Source organism: Rhinatrema bivittatum, chromosome 3 (assembly GCF_901001135.1).
Source record: "Rhinatrema bivittatum chromosome 3, aRhiBiv1.1, whole genome shotgun sequence".
NCBI classification, from domain to species: Eukaryota; Metazoa; Chordata; class Amphibia; order Gymnophiona; family Rhinatrematidae; genus Rhinatrema; species Rhinatrema bivittatum.
In genome coordinates, this window is record NC_042617.1 from 346187891 (window position 1) to 346208770 (window position 20880).

Consider the following 20880-nt stretch of genomic DNA (forward strand, 5'->3'; position numbering starts at 1 on the left):
CAATTTTAATTGTAAGTCCTGTGCAGCAGGATCCGACTAATTATACCTGAATTTGTAACCTGCCTTGGGCTGGATTTTAAAAAGTAATTACATCTAAAACAACCCTAACATTAATCGCCACCTCTTCACCTCACCCCGTCCCCCTTTCAGCATTTACCTTCACTTCCCCTCCATAAATCCCCCTGACTCGGGCTTCTCACCTCTTCCCCTCACCTGAGCGTCAAGTCCTGGGATCAGGCAGCCAGTGCTCCAACCCCTCCTAGCGCTTCCCACATGGTGCCCGGGGGTGGGGGTCCAGAGGGACAGAGCCGAGCAGAAAACAGTTCGTGTCGTCCTTCTCCAGCCCCTCCCCTCCTCTTCCCTGCAGCTGCCTGAAGGGGAAGGGCTAGGGAGGTAGGCAGAACAGCTGTTTGCTGCCGCCTGAGATTCAGCGGGGCAGAGGCCGGCGTTTCCCAGTTGCGAGAGAACATGAAGAGAGAGGAGCAGGAGGCGGGGCAGACGGCGAGGCATTCTTGACCCGGAGCCGGACGCAAGGATTGGCCAGGTAAGAGATGGAAAAAAATGCGCCGAGCCGCTGCACCGAGAAACGGAAAGAGGAACGGAGGGGGGCTGCAGGCGGAGGCTGGAAGGGAGCTGAAGGGGGTCTGAGCCCAGCCTCGAGAGCGGCGGGGGGGGAGGGAGTTGCGCTGCAGCGGGAAAGGCACCAGCCGGGGATACCGAGAAGGCGGAAACGGCCGCTCTTAAGGAGGGGCGAGTGGGGGGTCGGAAGCGAGGAAGGCGGCAGGCGGGATCGGGAGAGAAGGGAAGGGGGAGCGCAGCCGAAAAGTTGACGGGAGGCGGGAGGCGAGCAGGGCCGGAGGCTCTTCGGATCCTGCAGGTTTCGGTGCTGGCTTGCAGCGTGCGGAGCAGGGCAGGATCGGGGTAAAACTCGCCTCGTGCTGCAGCCGATCGGGAAGGGGCGTGAGGAGGAAGAGCCCCCCCCCCCTCTCCCTGGGGGCTGCGAGTGCACTGGACCCCCCCGGCCTCGCTCCTCGCCCGCTGGCCGCTCTGCCCCTTGCCGATGGCTTTTCCTTTGGGGGTTTTATTTCTGAACTGGTGAAGAGGAGGAATGTTCTGTTCGCATGTTTTAGGGGTTTTTTTTTTGTTTTGTTTTTTTTAATCGGAATGAAAGGTGAGCACTAGTTTCTGGTAGTCTCCCTCGGCATTCGTGTTTAAGTAAATATTTGCGTCCCCTCTTTCCATCTCCCCGTGCACTCCAGCCTGGGGCTGCGGGGAAGTCTCTCTGCTGAGCCTCAACCCCCGGCCTGGCTCCAGGACCGGAGAGGGGCCCCTTGCGGTAGCGGTCCCTTGGCTTTTCCTTCCTGGGCTCTGTTGACTTCCATGATGCGCCTGAGGCTGGCCGGCCCCTTAACATTAGTCGTCCGTCCTGATTTCTTTTACATTTCCGATGATGTTATATTCGAGGAAGTCCAGTGGTTCGGGGGGGGGAGGGGTAGGTTGAGCCCCAAGCCCGGTTTCCCCCTTGGGTCGCCTGCGCACTGGAACCCCTACTTGCCCCCATGCAAGGACGACCCCTGACGGTCAGACTCGGCGTGGCCGTGGGCTCTGGCCTATTGGGAACAAAGGCCGGTAGTAGTCCTGCAGCACCGGTTGGGTACCGGTTCCAGCGGAGCTGGACAACGCGAAGGAAGGGAAAGCTTTCAGAAATAAATATTTTCTGAGATGATCTAAACTGCGGTGAGGAACAGGACCTCGATGAGTTTGCTTTAACAACCGATTAAAATGTAAGCATTTGTTGCTTTGCACTGCTTTTAGCACAGGGCTGAGCAGTGCTTTCAGTGGCCAGCTTTGATTACCTTCTTTTAAAAATGCAATTTCATCTGAATGACCAGGGAGAGGAGGAACACAATTGACTCAGCTGAGGCTGTGCTGAAATGAATGGGAGTTTTATTGCAAGGAAAAAAAAAAGAGAATTTATGCTCAATTTAAACATGTACCGTATCTGAGTAAATATTTCCTACTCCCAAAAACAGATAGCAATAGCTCCTGCTACCATAGACAAGGCAAATCAAACCTTTGATCTCTGCAGATCCACCTTAAATTCTGACCGGGATCTAGGGTAAGAGGAAAAAATGGGGTAAAAATGAAGTCACTCTGAATAAAGAATAGTGGAAGCACTTCAGGGATTGATCCTGTTTATGCAGATGACGTCCAGTTCCTTGTGCCTATACACTCAAACTGAAAAAAATTTCCAGCTGGATGAATAAGGCCAAAACTGAAATTCCTGAAGGTGGTTTTTCAAGGCTTGGAGAGATGGTACAGCCCGTAGTGGATGGCTGTGTACAGAGATTTCGGATAATGTCAAAAGCTTAGGAGTTATGTTAAACTCTCTTTAGTACCTTATGTCTCTCAGGTATCTCAGCATGCCTATGGCAACTGAAGCCCTGTCAAGGTGATTTTGCTTTCTGGAGAGGTGGTTTCATCTTTAATTGTTTAGACTCCTGTAATGCCAGTTGCTATGATCAAGAAGCTCCAATTTATTTAAAATAGTGCGGCTAGGTTAATTTGCGGTAAGAACAGAAATGAGAGCAATGCCGCATTTTGTCCATCTCCATTGGTTACCAGTGCTGGAGAAAACGTTCACATTACTGGCCTCAAAATCCAGCATGGCTGTGTCGTCCTTCCCCCGTACCATACTCACTTTTTTGCACCATTCAACCAGTTTCATTTAGATTTCTGCCACAGATAGTGAATGGCCCGATTGACTCTGCCTCCCTCAACCCACTGACCCACACTTTTGCATGTCTCCTATGTATGCTTAGAATGACTTTTAGCTACAGTTGCCTGTAAGGACATTGCCTAGTTCAGTTAAAATCTCAGGGAAGTCAGAGCACACACGTCATGGAGCATTTTTAAAGTCACTCTGACGTTGGTTAGTGTCTGTGGTGTTAATATCTTATAAAAATTGCTACTGGGATGTTTTTACCAATGGGTTCCTATATCTCTGCACCAGAGAAGCAGAAAACTAAGTGACATTTATTTATTTATTTTGAATTCTTATATACCGACATTCCTGTATAATATACAGATCACACCGGTTTACAGTACAACAGAACAGTCACGGGTAGGCGTTACATTAAAACATTGAGTCTAAGAGAATAAGAACATAAAAACATTCGAGGGAACATGAGGGAGAACCATTAAACATTAGAGCCTTAATACATTATAACATTAACATTAAACATTGAAACATTAGCTTAATGGCATAACAGCATTAATGCGATTGGGGAGACCAAAAGAACAATAGTAGACCAGCGAGAGCTTAAAGCGGGGTAACAGTGGATAACAGTACAGAGAAACTACAGCGGAAGAACTGAAGACTTCAGAACCGAATTAAGGAATGAAAACATTAGATGTGAAAAAAAGGGGTCGGGGGGGGGGGAGAAGGGGTAGTGATAAGAGAGGAATGAGGAGGCGGAGGAAAGGACAGGTCATGAGATAAGGAGGGAAAGAGCGGGCGGAAGTAACTGAGGAAGGAGACATCCTCGAGCCATGGTTATGTCCTTTTGAACGGTGTCAGAGTGATCTTGGGTTTCAGGGAAAGCTTGTCTGAAAAGCCACGCAGACATGCAGAGATCCGTAAAGCACCAGGGCTGCGCGTTCATGATTTCTCTTGCATGAGTCTTAAAAGGTTAAGCTGCCGTGGAGCCGAAAGCGTAACTGTGAAAAACGTCTCGCCGATGTTGGGCCTTCTACATATGGCTCTTGGATGCCACTGCCAATTTGCGGTGACTTGCTTCTGGCTTTGTATTAGGCAGTCCATCAATTCTTCCCTCCCAGCTTCTTGGTTTCTTATTTATTTATTTAATAGCTTTTATATACTAATAGCCGTTTTCACATTTGTATCGGTTTAATGTCTTCTACATTTATATTCCTGTTTTTTTTTCCCTTGTCCTATAGGGTTGAACGGCCAGTGCAGTTAATTTCAGGGTACTTGGAATGCGTTGGATGTCATTAGGTGTTTTGAAAGTTGCCCTGCCATTGGTTAGAGGTCATTACATGCAAGTTTCTGTACCGAAGAACTAAAGTAGGCATTGTGAAATGTCCGCATCTCGCTTATGGTGTGTTCCCTTGCTTTTCTCCCACTTCCAACTTAAAACTTTTTCCCTCTTCGGTGCTCGAGCATGTCACTTCCCTGATGCACCTGATCTCTGGCAGTCCTGTCTCAGGAGTATGTAAACAGCTGAGCCCTGCGAGTAACTTAAGTCACAAAACAAGGTGGACACAGTTTAGATTCTGGGGATCACGTTTAATATTTCTGTAATCTCTTCCTTTGACCCTCTCTGAGTGCCCAGCGCCCTGTGCAACCCGTCTGGCTCTCACTGCCTGCTCCGTGGGAACCAGGCTAGCATGCACCTGTCCAGAATCCTATTTATTATCGGATTCCTTCCAAAACCTTGCATAAAATAGGGGCTACCTTGAAATAATGAGAGAGGGTTATTTTCAGAAGCCATGTCCTCAAATAAATGCTCTTTTACCCAGCTCAAACAGCTATTCCTTCCCAGCAGGGTTCAACGACATGCATTCTTTTACCCAGGTAAAAAGCAAATGGCTTGCAGGGGTGTGTGTGTGTGTGTGTGTGTGTGGTTAGTTCAGGGTGGGGGGGGGGGGGCGGGCTGGAGGACAGACGGCCAATGTGCATACATTCGATATTTCAAATCTGCATCCTGGTACTGAAGGGAAAAATTGCCCACCGAAAAACGGGTGCCCACTTCTGCAGGTAGTTGGTTCTTGGGCAGTATGCTCGTTCTTTCCCGTCGAGAAGTGATGCAAAGTCCGTGGGTAGCTGTACCTTCTGGATTTTGCATCTATGTGGGTATTTAGGAAAATTGCCCCTTGTGGGCAGGAGAGGAGGAATAGCCTAGTAAGTCAGAGCAGTGGTGCTGAGAGCCAGGGTTCAAATCCCACCGCTGCTCCTTGTGACCTTGGGCAAGTCCCTTTACCCTCTGTTGCCTCTGGTACAAACTTAGATGGTGAGGCCCCTAGGGATAGGGAAATACCCACAGTACTTGAATGTAATTCACATTGAAGTGGAATGTAGATCATCCTCAGATTAATGGATGGGGAGGAGGGACATTGTGTGTTATGCTGTGGTATGACGCCTTCCCTCCCCCCCCCCCCCCCCCGCCTTGTTTTATTTCTGGATAAGGAAAATTAATTATGACTTCAAGTGTTTAGATTTCCAATAAAGTGGAGTACGCAGCTCTGATGCTTGAGGGCCACAAGCAGTTGAGGCTCACAAGGAACCCTAAATTTGCCAATTACATACTCGCTGGATATGAGTAATTCCTTTTCTGTTGCCTCTCTGCCAGTCTGTACCATATAGAGACATACTTCAGCAATGCTTTGCACAAATAGGTTTTAAATTTGGCTGGCAGAAGTCATCTTTCAGACACGGAACCTGCTGATGCACGTGCCAGTACCTCCGTGGCAGCTAGGCCCTTCAGTTTTGCTGCCTGTGCTGCAGCTCTGTTCGGGGCGGAAAGACCCCCCTTTTTTTTTTTTCCCCCCTCATCAGCAATTCATTTAGAAGGTAACGTGCATTCACAAGGGGAGCAGCTGAGCAGCCTGCACCCAGAACCATTTATCATCCTGTCACCTGCTGCCTCGCGAGAACAGAGAGGTCCCTTGATCAGAAGATTCGAAAGAGCATGCTGTCTAGTAAGACGCGTGTTCTCCAGGGTGTCTCTTTACTGTTTTATTACTACGCGTTTGAGCTGGGGAACGACTTGGCTCTGGGTAGTCTTTTTAGATGTTTGTGCAGTAACACACAGCAAGAGGTATGCAATATGTACCATGCAATATTAAAACTCAAACAAATCTGTCTGTGGGGGCAAGAAGGGGAAGTGAGAGCACTGAAAATGGCATATATCTTAAAATACATACATATTTTCAACTTTTTGAGTTGCGGTGTCAACTACTTGGTTATGTAGACACAATTCAGGAGAAACTGCCTGGAATTGTGATGGCGACCAAGGCCTCTGAAGCGGACATGGAGGCAGAGAGTTTAGATGGTGCCTAGCTGAAACAATCCCTGATCAGGGAGTAAACATGTAGAAGGCAAATCCGGTCTGAAGCAGGAAGCCAGGGAGTCGAGATAAGATGAAATGGGATGAAGGGACAAACGCCGGCAAGGCCGATAGGGGTATTGGTCGGAAATGGGCTAAAACAAAACAAGGGACGGGACCAACAGGTCAGCCAAACAAACTGTGCACCTGTCAGGAGTATGCAAGCTAAATGGGGCTTGGCTCCTTCTGGGCCAGTCCAGAAATAGGGGAGGGATGGAAGACAAGCACAGGGAACGAGAGGGAGGCGAGATGGCTGCCAAAGCCGCTAGACAGGAGGTAAACCGTGCGAGAGACCATCTGTGAAAGTGCAGAGTGCCGACTTAAATCCACGAATTGCTTGGTAACCGGAAGGGCCCATTTGGAAGAAGAATTCGAAGGTCCTGAAACCGTTCCACGCGAGGCACTGACAGTGTTCCTCCTGCTGCCGTGTTATGTTAACATTATTTGTATGCCGCTTATGTTGGTAACCCTAAGCGGCTAACAAAAGAACATGCAGTTAAAATCCGTATGTACAGTACTTAATAAAAAAAAGAGTAGGACGCAATTAAAATAACATAGTTTAATGCTAACGTGGAACATTAGTGGATTGAAACAAAGCTGAGCAGCAAAACTAGGATAAAAATTTTGGATGTACTCTGTCGTCCCTGAGCAAAGGCTTTTACCTGCACCATACCAACAACTGGAAGCTCGGTGAGGCGGGTGCATCTTTCCTCCCCTTTGCCTGTTTTTCTTCCCTTTCTTATAACTTGGAGCTTACTCCTCCCCCCCCCCCCCCCCCCCCCCCCCAAGTCCTTAAAGAAATGCGGAATTTATTAAAATTCCTGAAAAACATTTTCTTGGAAACTCTTTCGTACTTTGTCCAGAGAAGAAACCCTTCGCTTAAAGGAAGCTCAGCTTCACTTGCCTCGCACTGGTTTGATTTAACTTCCTAGATTTTCTGCAAAGTTTATACCTCCTGATGTTGGCGATCTATCTCTCTCTCCTTCCTCTTCTTGGTGTATTTTAAAACATTTTTATTGTGTTGTAAGTCACCACTATGTAGCGAATAGTAGCTGGGGTGAAATAAAGGTTGTCAAATGTGCATGGTTTGCAGTGGATCATGGTCTCTGTACTTTCAGAGGGCATTTCCATCACAGGACTTTGCAGCCTTTGGGACTGCACTTCCTATGACCATTTAGTTGGGGATCAGCTGGGTCTGATGCGATTCCTCAACTCCATGCCTGAATGAAGTCCGAATCGCTGCATTTTTTTTTGGTGGGGATAGGAGAAGAGGCCAACCATGAGCTGGTGGGATAAGGGGAGAGGCACTCGGCGTTGGTGGAGGGAGAGACATGAAAGCCAAAAGCTCGTAGCACCCCAATCTGCGAGCTATACTTGCTTGATTCTAGTTCATTGGGTAGCTAGAAAGAGCAGGTGACAGTGGCTGTTTGTTCACACTCTTGTTTGAAGTTGACTTCAGTCCTCAGAAGGGCTTGTGGTTCTTTCTTCAGAGTGAATTCAGCTTACTGCTGCTCCCAGTTGTCTATCCCATAACCAGTTTTTAATCCAACCTTGAGACATACCTCCAGGCTGCTTAGTTTATTCATGAACCTCCTATTTTATTGATTTAATGACAATTTTGTATGCCGCTTTTCTAAAGCAATGCTCAAAAGCGGAGAGCAACAAAGAAATAAAATTACAGAGCAAGATAAAACAGACTATGCAACAATAAATCTCACCCAATCAAAGAAATTGAATTCAGTTCAATCCTGGTTGCAGCATGATAAGCTAACACTAAATATGATGAAAACAGAATTTGTGGTTATTCAGTGATCCCATATTTCAAAAACCTTTCCTGGAGTTTTTCAGCTTCAATTTAAAGTTTGGGAGTGTTTGAAACTCATCTTTCTCTTAAATCTAAGATCCAATACGTTATCAAATCAGGTTTGTTTTTTTTTAAACTTCGAGTAATTGCCGGTCTGAGGCATTTGTTCTTTACCTCAGATTTTCAATTATTTTTTCAGGCAATAATTTTTTCTACGATTGATTACTGTATTGGTCTGTATCTTGGTTTGTCAGCATCTACTTTATAACCACTGCAGCTCGCCTTATTTCAGGCACCAAGCGAAAGCAGCAGATCGCACCAGTACTTTTGAATCTGAAATGGTTACTAATCAATCAGAGAATTGTTTTCAGACTTTGTTTAATTGTAGCAAAATTACAGACTTCTGACGCATGTCCTTGGGCTGATGCCCTATTGAGAATATACAAACCAATTGCGCTCATCTCAGCGTGGACTCCTTGACGTGCCCTCTGTTCGCTTAGCATCTACTAGAGAGAGAATCGGCCTTCTCCGTGGCAGCACCCTCCCTATGGAATTTAAGACTAAACCCCAGCAGAGAAACCTTTCGGAAAGATTTTAAAACCTTTCTTTTGCAACAGTTCTCTTGACTGTGTTAATGCTAATGGTTAATGATCTCCTTATGTGCGGACCAGATGTCTCTTGTTTTGTATATAATACTATGTTTTATTAATTTAATGATTTTATGTATTTAGTTTTTCTTATACTTTTATGAATGTTTTTTTACTGTACTTCGGCCATTATTGTGTGAAGCGATTTAATACATTCTAATAAATGAAATGATGGGATTTGTCTAACATGAGTTTCCTCTGGTAAAACCATGCTGCCTCAGATCCTAATGCTTCGCTATCCTTCGGAGGACTCTCTATTAATTTTCCCACCTCCACAGTTAGACTAAGTGGTCTGTAATTTCCATCCTTCTTTTCTCAGTGGAAGGGAGTGGACAGTGGAGTGCCTCAGGGATCTGTATTGGGACCCTTACTTTTCAATATATTATTTATAAATGATCTGGAAAGAAATACGACGAGTGAGATAATCAAATTTGCAGATGACACAAAATTGTTCAGAGTAGTTAAATCACAAGCAGATTGTGATAAATTGCAGGAAGACCTTGTGAGACTGGAAAATTGGGCATCCAAATGGCAGATGAAATTTAATGTGGATAAGTGCAAGGTGATGCATATAGGGAAAAATAACCCATGCTATAATTACACAATGTTGGGTTCCATATTAGGTGCTACAACCCAAGAAAGAGATCTAGGTGTCATAGTGGATAACACATTGAAATCGTCGGTGCAGTGTGCTGCGGCAGTCAAAAAAGCAAACAGAATGTTGGGAATTATTAGGAAGGGAATGGTGAATAAAACGGAAAATGTCATAATGCCTCTGTATCGCTCCATGGTGAGACCGCACCTTGAATACTGTGTACAATTCTGGTCGCCGCATCTCAAAAAAAGATATAATTGCGATGGAGAAGGTACAGAGAAGGGCTACCAAAATAAGGGGAATGGGACAGCTCCCCTATGAGGAAAGATTAAAGAGGTTAGGACTTTTCAGCTTGGAGAAGAGACGGCTGAGGGGGGATTTGATAGAGATGTTTAAAATTGAGAGGTCTAGAACGGGTAGATGTGAATCAGTTATTTACTCTTTCGGATAATAGACTATGGATAATAGACTATGGGGCACATTTAAAACTAATCGGAGAAAGTTCTTTTATACTCGGTGCACGATTAAACTCTGGAATTTGTTGCCAGAGGATGTGGTTAGTGCAGTTAGTATAGCTGTGTTTAAAAAAGGATTGGATAAGTTTTTGGAGGAGAAGTCCATTACCTGCTATTAAGTTCACTTAGAAAATAGCCACTGCCATTAGCAATGGTAACATGGAATAGACTTAGTTTTTGGGTACTTGCCAGGTTCTTATGGCCTGGATTGGCCACTGTTGGAAGCAGGATGCTGGGCTTGATGGACCCTTGGTCTGACCCAGTATGGCATGCTCTTATGTTCTTCTCTATTGCCCCTTTTCTAAAACGGGACCACATCTGCCCTTCTCCAGTCCCACAGAACTGTTCCTGCTTCCAAAGATTGGTTCAGCAGGTCTTTTGGCAGACCCACCAGAACCTCTCTGACCTCATAATATCCTAAGCTGCAGGGGCAGTGGCACGTATGTTTGGCTGGGGGGAGGGGGGGCTTCCAAGCTCTGCCCCCCAACTACCCCTATTTCCATCCTCGCTGCCAGTTTCTTACTTTGTTTACAGTTAATGTCATTCTTTCTTACATACATTCTTTGCATAAATAATAGATTAAAATTAATTCCCTGTACATACCAGGATCAGTCCAGGACACCTGGGTTGTGACTCCGCACCAGTAGATGGAGACAGACTAAAACTTGTGGGCGGAGCCATATATGCCCCTGTGCCAGTCACAGCCCCTCAGTCTTACTCTGTCTCCAGTAGATGGTGCAGGTGCGGTCACAGCTCCTTCCTGCCCTGGTTCTGGTATTCCTTCAGGGTTGGTTATATTTTTCTTGATTTTAGGCCAGTTTAGGATAAGGCGTTTTATTTGGGTTCTTTTACTAAATTGTCCCTGACGTCCCGTCCGCCCTGCCTCCCAGGGGGGTTGAGAGGTCCTGAGGGGACTATCCTCCCCCGGTTGAGGCCGCTGCTAGGGTCGAGGACCCGGCTATTCCAAGTAGCAGCGTCAGGGGTGACACCGGGGAGCCCGGTTTCTCACCCCTGCTGGATTAGGGCTCCAGGACCTTGGTCAGCGACAGGCTTTTTTGTGTAAAAAAAAAAAAAAAAAAAAAGTGTTTTTTTTATTGTGAGCCGGCTCTCTTGTTTCTTTGCGTCGCCGCTCTCGGGGGGGACGCCGCTGACAGGGTGGAGGCCGTTCGCACTAATTTTATTTTGCTTACCTGCCGTTGCTCCCCGTCTTCGCGCCGTTTTCGCCGGCATGCCTCGCGGTTCGATTTCCCGGGCCTGCGGCTCGGCGCGCGCGCGTCTCTCACGCGACGGCCTTTGCGCGGCCTGCATCCCGGGCGATGAGGGGGTCATCCGGGGCGACTCGGGGGGCTCGGTCGTGACCCGCGCGAGCGCCGCTGAGCGGGGGGGCGCGATAGAGAAGCCCCAGGAGCTTTTCCCGCTCAGGGCGGGTGCGGTGGCCATTTTGGCCACGGGCCGCGAAATGGCACGGGAAACGGCAGGGCCTGCAGCCCTGCCCCCCGCGTTTTCTCCTCAGCGAATTGCGACGGAGAGGGGTCCCTCGGGGGACCCGGGGTCCCCGGGGAGTCCCGCTGAAGTTTGTTCCGGTTCCGGTTCGTTTTTCAGAGGACTTTGCGCTCTTGCTGCGCAAAGTCCTGAAATATAAGAAGAGCAAGCGCGGCCGGAGGGAATCCCGCAAGGCTCCACGGCTGAAGAAGTCCAAGAGGCCATCGGGGGTTGCGGAGGTGCCCCCGAGCGCTTCGAAGGCAAAACGGCCTCCGCGTGGCGTCCCACAGGAGGCAGACTCAGACTCCTCCACTGGTTCGGACACTGATTCCACTGAAGAGCCCCAAAAGGGGGCCGACGAGGTGGCAGCGGACGGATCCACTCCGTCCGGCGCAGGAAAAGGATCACAGGCAGTGGAGGGAGTCGATCCCAAGGTGGTCCGGCTCTTCCGCAGGGAGGAACTGCCGCCCCTAATTCCAGCCATTCTCCAAGAGCGGGGAATGAAGGCCCCTCCGGTAGTGGTTCGGCAGGAGGCGAACATGGATCCGGTCCTGATAGGCCTCACGGGCCCGGCAGTTGCTTTTCCGTTTCATTTTTCTTCACGGACATCCTGTTTCGCGAATGGGACACTCCAGAATTGGGTCTGAAGGTCAGCAAAGCCATGGACAAGCTTCACCCGCTCCCGGAGGATGCGCTGGACCTTCTCAAACTGCCCAAGGTGGATTCAGCGGTTTCTGCGGTAACGAAGAGATCCACCATCCCAGTCACGGGAGCGACAGCCCTCAGGGATCTTCAGGACAGGAAGCTGGAAGTTCAGCTTAAGAATATTTTCGAGGTCTCCGCGCTCGGAGTACGAGCCGCCATCTGCACGACTTTCGCGATGCGAGCTAGCTTGCGCTGGGCTCAGGTTCTTCAAGCCAATGCGGATCTTTCTGCAGGCGAGGCAGCGTAGGCGGATAAGTTGGAAGCGGCGATAGCTTATGGCGCAGATGCGCTCCACGATCTGCAGCGCACCTCGGCGAGATCTATGGTGGCTGCTGTTTCGGCGCGTCGCCTCCGGTGGCTACGCAACTGGGCGGCGGACGGCTTTTCCAAGGCTCACCTCGGGGCGCTACTATTCAAAGGTAAGTTGCTGTTTGGCAAGGAATTAGACGATTTAATGATGTCCCTGGGGGAAAACAGGGTTTTCAGGCTGCCCGAGGCTAGATCCAGGTCTTTTTCCTCCCGTACCCTGCAGTGGCAACAGCATTCCTTTCGGGGGAAGCGCTTCGGACGGCAAGGCGGACCCCTGGCGATCACAGGGGCCAAGTCTTCACAATGAAAGGTGGTCAGCCCATCTCCCGCCGCAGCCCCAGCACTCCGTTCCCAACGTCGGGGCGCGGTTGAGGTCTTTTTTCGAGAGATGGGCCGGTGTAACGTCGGACCTGTGGGTCCTCAACGTGATAAGACACGGCTACGCGTTAGATTTTGCTCGCACTCCAGGGGACAAGTTCCTCGTCTCGCCCTGCAAGGCCCCCGAGAAGAAGGTGGCGGTGCTAGACACCATCCGACGCTTGGAAGGCTTAGGGGCTATTTCCCCCGTCCCGGTCAGCCAACACGGCAAGGGCCGTTATTCCATCTACTTCATCGTCCCAAAGAAAGACGGCACGTCCAGACCAATTCTGGATCTCAAAGGGGTAAACCGATGCCTTCGCGTTCCTCACTTCAAACTGGAGACGATTCGCTCCGTCATAGCCGTGGTTCTGCCCGGCGAGTTCCTGGCCTCCCTGGATCTCACGGAGGCGTATCTTCACATAGGCATTCAGCCATCGTTCCAGCGCTTCCTCAGGTTCTGCATTCTGGGACGGCATTACCGGTTTCGTGCGCTCCCGTTTGGGCTCGCGACGGCCCCCCGTACATTCACAAAGGTGATGGTGGTGGTGGCAGCGCAGTTGCGCCGGGAAGGTCTCCTGGTCCATCCTTATCTGGACGATTGGTTGATTCGGGCGAAGTCCGAGGATCAGTGTCGGATGGCGGTGGCCAGGGTCCTCCATCTTCTGCATTCCCTAGGATGGGTGGTCAACTTCAAAAAGAGTCATCTGGCCCCCACGCAGACCTTGGAATATCTGGGAGCGGTGTTCGACACGAAACAGGGCAAGGTGTTCCTGTCGCACAACCGGGTATGCAAACTGCAATCTCAAGTGAGGCGCTTATTGTCTCTCCGCCAACCGCGGGTCTGCGACTACCTTACGGTCCTAGGGTCTATGGCTTCAACGCTAGCACTGGTGCCCTGGGCGTTCGCTCATCTGCGACCATTACAGTCGTCCTTACTGTCCCGCTGGAAGCCGGTCTTGGAGGAGAGGTCCAGCCTGCTCTGGTGGCGGGATCCCAGTCATCTGTCTTCTGGAGTCTCCCTTCTAGTGCCCGATTGGATAGTGGTTACCACGGATGCAAGCCTCTCCGGTTGGGCAGCGGTCTGCCTAGGGAGCTCGGTCCAAGGCCTATGGTCAGTGTCACAAGCCCAGTGGTCTATCAATCGCCCGGAGACCAGAGCGGTCCGTCTGGCCCTGCAAGCTTTTCTGCCGTTGCTGTGGGGAAGGGCAGTCCGAGTGTTGTCGGACAATGCGACCACCGTGGCATACTTCAACCGCCAGGGCGGGACAAGGAGCCCCCAGGTAGCGGAGGAGGCTCAGCGCTTGATGGCCTGGTCGGAGCTGCATCTCAGCAACATACCAGCGTCTCACATTGCGGGAGTCGACAACGTGCAGGCGGATTTTCTCAGCCGTCAGCGCCTAGATCCCGGAGAGTGGGAGCTGGGGGACGCAGCGTTCCTTCTCATTTGCGAAACGTGGGGTGTGCCCCACATGGATCTGATGGCCACGTGGCACAACGCGAAGGCCCCGCGATTTTACAGTCGACGTCGAGAACGGGGGGCAGAAGGCGTCGACGCGTTGGTGCTTCCCTGGCCGACGGATGTGCTGCTTTACGTGTTTCCCCCGTGGCCGATGATCGGCAAGATTCTACGGCGCATAGAGTTGCACCCGGCCAATGTGATCTTGGTGGCACCGGAGTGGCCGCGCCGGCCGTGGTTCGCGGACCTCGTCCAGCTGGCGGTAGCGGCTCCCCTTCGGCTCCAAGGAATGGCGGGCCTACTCCGTCAGGGCCCTGTCTGTTTGGAGGATGCGGATCGCTTCTGTCTCGCGGCATGGTTTTTGAGAGGACGCGGCTGAAGAGAAAAGGTTTCTCAGATGCGGTGGTGGCTACGTTGCTGCATTCCCGGAAACAGTCGACGTCTCTGGCTTATGTCCAAGTCTGGGTGGTCTTTGAGGAATGGTGCGTGCAGCGTGGGGTGGACCCCATTTCGGCGTCAGTCTCCGACATTCTGGCGTTCCTCCAGGCAGGTCTGGCCAAAGGTCTGGCGTGCAGTTCTCTACGTGTCCAAGTAGCGGCGCTTGGTTGTTTACGAGGTAAGGTCCGTGGTACGTCCCTGGCGCTTCATCCGGATATTTCTCGTTTCCTTCGGGGTGCTAAGCACCTTCGCCCTCCATTGCGTCTCCCTTGTCCGGCTTGGAACCTCAATTGGATTCTCTCCGCTCTCTGCACGGCGCCGTTTGAGCCCTTGAAACGCGCAACTCTTAAGGATCTCACTTTAAAAACGGCGTTCTTGGTAGCGATTGCCTCGGCACGGCGTGTTTCCGAGTTACAGGCCCTGTCCTGTAGGGAACCTTTCTTGCGTTGTTCGGATTCCGGAGTTCTTTGCGGACAGTTCCCTCCTTTCTTCCGAAAGTTGTGTCGTTTTTTCACGTGAATCAATCGGTGGAGTCGCCCGCTTTCGCGGGAAGGGAGTCCTCCGATCCAGAATAAAGGGATTTACGGAAGCTTGACGTGCGGAGATCCCTCCTTCGATATCTGGAGGTCACTAATCCGTTTCGGGTCACAGATCATCTGTTTGTCCTGTTCTCTGGTCCAAAGAAAGGGGCCGCAGCGTCACGCACAACGATCGCCCGTTGGCTCAAGGAGGACATTGGGTCGGCGTACTTGGTACGGGGGAAAACCACTTCCTGCGGGCCTTAGGGCTCACTTGACTCGTCCTCAAGCGGCGTCTTGGGCGGCAGCTTCGCAGGTGTCACCTCAAGAGATTTGCAGGGCGGCTACCTGGAAGTCGTTGCATACCTTTATCCGGCATTACCGGTTGGATGTCCGGGCTACCGATTCCGGAGGGTTTTGGAGAGAGGGTACTCCGAGCGGGACTCTCTGCTTCCCACCCTCGTTAGGTTTGCTCTGGTACATCCCAGGTGTCCTGGACTGATCCTGGTACGTACAGGGAAAGGAAAATTAGTTTCTTACCTGATAATTTTCGTTCCTGTAGTACCAAGGATCAGTCCAGGATCCCGCCCGCAGTGCTGCGCTGAAGTAATGGAGAGTCCGCTCTTGTTCTGAATTATTCTGTTCCGCTTGTTTAGCTCTCTCGGTTGGAGAGTCTGTTTCCAGGAGGGGTGTTTCTTTCCCCGTTCTATTAGCGGTTTATAGATAGTTTAGTTCTCTGGTTGTGTTCTACTTTGACATTACGTATGACTGAGGGGCTGTGACTGGCACAGGGGCATATATGGCTCCGCCCACAAGTTTTAGTCTGTCTCCATCTACTGGTGCGGAGTCACAACCCAGGTGTCCTGGACTGATCCTTGGTACTACAGGAACGAAAATTATCAGGTAAGAAACTAATTTTCCTTTCCCAGACCTAACAGTAAAATACTTGATGTTAAAAAAAAAAAAAAAAAAAAAAAAAAAAAAGGCCCTAGTGGGTGTTTTTTTTTTTTTTTTTTTTTTTTTTTTTTCTGCCTGCAGGCATGGATGACTTGCCCCGAGATAAAGTTGGGCAGCCCTCCCTGTTCTGACGTCTGTGCAGTTTTGCCAATTCCTACTTGAAGAAAGTCACTAGATCCACTGTGAAAAGTCTCCAGATTGGGTAAAAAGTAGCTAAAACCTTGTTGCAGAGTGGTGTCGGCATAGCTGCTGAGCTTAAGAGTGGTGGTGGAAGAAGGGTAGCACACACACACACTACCTTGGTGCCTGAGAAACTGACACACATTCTCTCAATCGCTCGTACTTTCTGAGACACGCTCGGACACAAAACTTACACACCACATGCTTCTGCTGCTTGTGTGCCTACTTAGCCAGTCCAGAGGAGGGGATACTCACTAGGGACACTAGCATTATCCACCTTTACACTACCTCCTTCTCTTTAGGCACTGCCTCCATGTGCTCCTTCAATGGTCCCCCATGGCACTGCTCTTCTCTGATATCAGCCCAGCCAGCTCACACAGAGGCCTGACTAGCAGGGCAAGGAACTTTCCCTGACACCCAGCAGCACAGCAGTACTTATCATAAAGCATAGCCCTTGTCTTATCTTCTCGTCTTCTGCTGTTGTCTATCTTAAGGTGGTGATAAAGTTGCAGCTCTGCTTTTTTTTTTTGCTGGCTGTGATTTGTTCTCCTTCCAGGAGATAGAGCTCGACTGTAATGATGACAGATTATCCAGGGTGGGAGTTGGGGAGAGACAACCAGCAGAGCCTGTTCTGAGGAAGGAGGGGACAGGACCAGCAAACACGGCACTCTAGCCAGAGTTCTCACTCTCTTGCGCTCTGCCTCTAGCCAGACGAGGCACTTGCAGTTTTCAGTTTTCAGATATGCTCAGTAAGTAAGGAACCAGACACAAATTTAGGAGAAAGGAGAGGTTGTTGCAGTGGTGGCTGAATTTGGGAGGGCCATGGCCCTTGTGGCTGCCTTCCCTTTCCGCTGCCTCTGTTAAACTGTATCCCATTTGGCCCCATGGCTTTGTCCACTTTCATTTTTTCTAGGGCCACACAAACGCTGTCTTCTGTAAATGCACTGGCATCTGCCCCACTTCCATGCATACCCTCACCAACGATCGGCGATTCTTCTCCAATCCCTTCTCTAGTGATTACTGAACAGAAGTATTGGGGTAGCATTTCTATTTTTGTTTTCCTTGTCCCACTAGCACATGTTTCTCCTTGTCCCACTCTTTTTGACAGTCCCACCTCTAGCCTTCCTCCTTTTACTGAACTAGCTGCAAAACATCTTGTCAGTTTGCTTTACCTCTTTCTAACAGTCTGTTCTTTCGCCAGTCTGAATACTTTCCTTGCCTCTTTCAGCTTTATCAGATAACCTTCCCTGTGCTCCTCTTTCTGAGGTCACTTTATGCCCTACTGCTTTTATGAACTTTCTTAGCATAAATATGTTGCTCTTTCTAATGCTGTTTTTTTAGTTTAGCCCAGCATTCCTCTGCTTCACTTAAATCTTTCCACCCTGGAGACCTAGAAACACAGTGTCCTATATTCAAAAGCCCTAGGTGCCAAACTATAATATTTAGGTCTCTAGACTTCCTAATTTAACTTTGTTTTCCTAGGCTCAGCGGCTCAATTTGGTGCCTTCAAAGGGGACGTGGACATAGACAAGCTTTTTGGCAATCGGCGCTAATTTCTAAGGCTGGTTGCCTACATAAGGCATCGAAGTTCACCTTGCCTAAGTTCAGGAGTTTAACGTTCAGGGGCCTTAAGTCCATTTAGGAGCCTAAGTTCAGCTGTTTTGAGGCTCCTAAGTAAGGTGCCTTAAATCTGGGGCCAAAGCCCTCTTCAAATGTCAGGGCTGGTTGCTGTGAAGTCCAGCGATCATGGTATCAGCACTGGACAGCGACAGCAGAAGAGAGCCTGCAGTTACCAGGTGTTGCTTAGGGCAGGGAAGGAGAGGGGTGACCCCTTGAACTCCATTCCATGTTCCTCACTTCTTTCTGTCCCAGATACATTTTTGGCTGCTACTGCTGTATCCCTCCCCTCTCTCTCTTTTTTTTTTTTTTTTTCCCTCCATAGCGTCTTGTTACCTTTGGGTGGTCTTGTGGTCCTCTTCCTCCATCCTCTGTGCAGGGCCACACTGCATTGCTGTATCTTCTTCTTCTCCCTTGCTGATTGCCCTGAGCCTCCAGTTTTGGTCCCGTGAATTTGCTCTGAACCCAGGCGGCTGCAAGGGGTTGGAGGAGCCCTTGCAAAGGAGGGGAAGTGTCCTGGTTATATTCCCTCACTTGCTTTCTCCTTAGTGGTCGGTTCTGCGGGGTTAGCAGCCACTGCTCTATGAAAGGGATGTGTGCACCAAACACTTTGCTCGCCTGTGGCCTAGCATCATGGCAATGCTTTAAAATGTATATATTTTTTAATCAAAATGCACTTTATGCTTGGTTCAGCTTTAGGAATTCTTGTCACGTTGTACAATTTTTTATTTTTTTAAAATTGCTCAAGTGCATTAACACGGAACTCCCCCCGTATGGTGTTCCAAATTTGCATAGCAGGAAAATACGGAGTTTCTTAATGGTGCCGTGGTAGGAGTTTTGTGTTTAATTTTACTAGGCTTGTTTCCAGTGTGTGTGTGTTTTTGACTATCCCAGCACCACGCTCGCTCTCTAAAACGAAATCAAGGCGCCTGAGTTGCTCTCGTTCACCGTGATCGACTTGAATAGAACCATGCTGTGCTCCGGCTTCCTGCACGCAGATGGGATGTCAATACAACTTGCAGGTGAAGTGCAAAGTCATAATGAGCCGAGGTGCTGAGAGCGAGGCGCTTTCTGAAACGTGTCAGTAATTTTTTTTTTTTCTTTTGTCGAGTGGAAGTACAGTTTGCTGTGTTGCCGGCATGTTGGTGTTCAGTCCCATTAATTAGATATCCACCACAGTGCAACCCAGGCAGGTTTTTGTATGCAAGAGGTGATAATTCCAATGCATGAATGTCCACAAAAGACAGACTAGGCAATTGGTGTAATCTATTGCATATCAAGTCGACGCTCGGAGTTGAAATGTTAATAAACATTTTTAGTGCAAGACTATTGCTGTTGAACAGATGTATATTATGGTGGATTTCTGACTTAATGTGTGTTTCAATTTTTTTCTCCCTATTTGGGCTTCTTGATTTGAGAGTCGATGTCTGTATTCAGCCCATTTTTGGGAACAGCCTGAGGCACTGCCGGGATGACTGTTTTGGGCTACAGCCAGCCCCTTCCCTGTGTTCCTTTCCGGTGGTGCTTGCCACTGGTCTTTTGTGGCACATGATGTGTGGGTGGCACTCTTTGCATCAAGCCCACACGCTGCCGGACCGGCATTGCTGGCATAGTTGCTAGGTGAAAAAAAATATGATTCACTCTATGCACACATGATTGCCTGTGTGGGGGAAGGAAGGGTGGTTTGCTTGCCAAGGAAAGGGATTTTCTCCAGAAATCACTGGGTGTATTTTTTTTTCCAAATGAACTTTTCTTTTGTTTTTGGCAACTATTTCCTGATCGTGCCTAGACGTTGTTCAAGTTCTGAAAGACTTAGAGAGATACAAGCTGTTAGCTAATGTTAAATTATCATTATTGTGTTTGTCGTTTTTAATATTTATTACCTGTAATTTGGATAACCTTTTTTTTTTTTTTGGACACATTTCCAACCTTTGTTGTCCCAGGAAACTGGAACACAAACGGAGGCATGAACTTGGATTGTCTGCATAGTGCAATGGTCCAAAGGAGCTTTCTAAAATGTACTTTATATGTGAGTTTACAGGTTCTAATTCACTTGAGTCACTCCTTTTAATAGAAACCTATAGTCAAAATGCAATAGCATCAGAAATACAAAACAATGCAAGCAAATATAAAATACGATGCCATAATTAAATACATAATAATATAGCAAATAACCTAACCGTGACCCAAGCCCCCCCATTCTTACTAGGAGGAAAAGTCCACAGTTAATCTAATACATACAGTGCATACACTAATTGTTTTCATAAAGTTAAACCAGTTCCTTCCAGTTGGGTATCTGAAAAATGCAGTTGTGTTAAGTGTTACTAGGGCTTCCCTTCTAAAGAGGGCAAGGACAGAGTTCGGAGGAGACCAGGGATCTTGGTAAGCAGAGTTTCAGAAAGTAGGTTCACCAAGCACAGCACCTGGGCAGGGTCTTCACCTAGCACCAAGGCTATCCCCCCCCCCCCCCCCATGGGTTGAACCCGCAGGTGCAGGCCATGGCTGGAACTTGATGGTCTGCACCATCAAGGTACGTGAGGATGCAAGCAGATCGAGGCTTTGGGCCTAAGCACCCATCAGAAATTGGGGGGGGTCAGTTGGATGGTGTTTCCACAAAGAAGGCTGTCGGGACCACCTCAGAAGACAGTTTGGACCACCAAGAATGCATTGAGCAGGATCTCCTCATATACAGCCTTCAGTGAGGGGGGGCACACATCCAGAGTCTGGTCCAATTGGGGGCTTCCAGGGCTGTGGACTTCACCTGCCAGGTAGACTAAGCAATTTCTGCCAAGATGTTTCAAGATCATCTGGTCCTGTGGGTCCCTGGTTTGAGGCCTGCTATTCCTTATAAGTAGACGATCTGATGCTTATTGCAGGATTCTTGCTTTGAGTATACAAGTGTCTATTGACTACACAGGGTATCTCTACATAAAATGGCTGTCTAAGAAGTACTATTGCAATTCCTGCTGCTTGGCTTTCAGGAGCCGGATTACATGTGTGAAAAGGCCACATTATTTATTGCCCCTTTGGGAGTCTCTATCCTTCTAGGGAGTGTCCAGCAACTTCTTTCCATCCCTTTTTTGGTTGTGGGGTGGAGGGAGGGTTCTTTGTCCTCTCCTGGGCTGAGGATTGATCTGTGGCACCCAGGGAGCCAAAAAAAATGTGTTTG

The 20880-nt window shown here is 49.0% G+C and overlaps 1 protein-coding gene across 1 annotated transcript in view; it reads left to right on the forward strand.

Annotated features, from left to right (window-relative positions):
• The first annotated feature begins 219 nt into the window (after positions 1 to 219).
• The window catches only part of GPR63 (G protein-coupled receptor 63), a 113857-nt gene continuing 93196 nt past the window's right edge, over positions 220 to 20880 (forward strand). Inside the window, exon 1 of the mRNA XM_029595396.1 lies at positions 220 to 544. The gene's annotated coding sequence lies outside the window, so the exon portion shown is untranslated. The remainder of the gene's footprint in view (positions 545 to 20880) is intronic.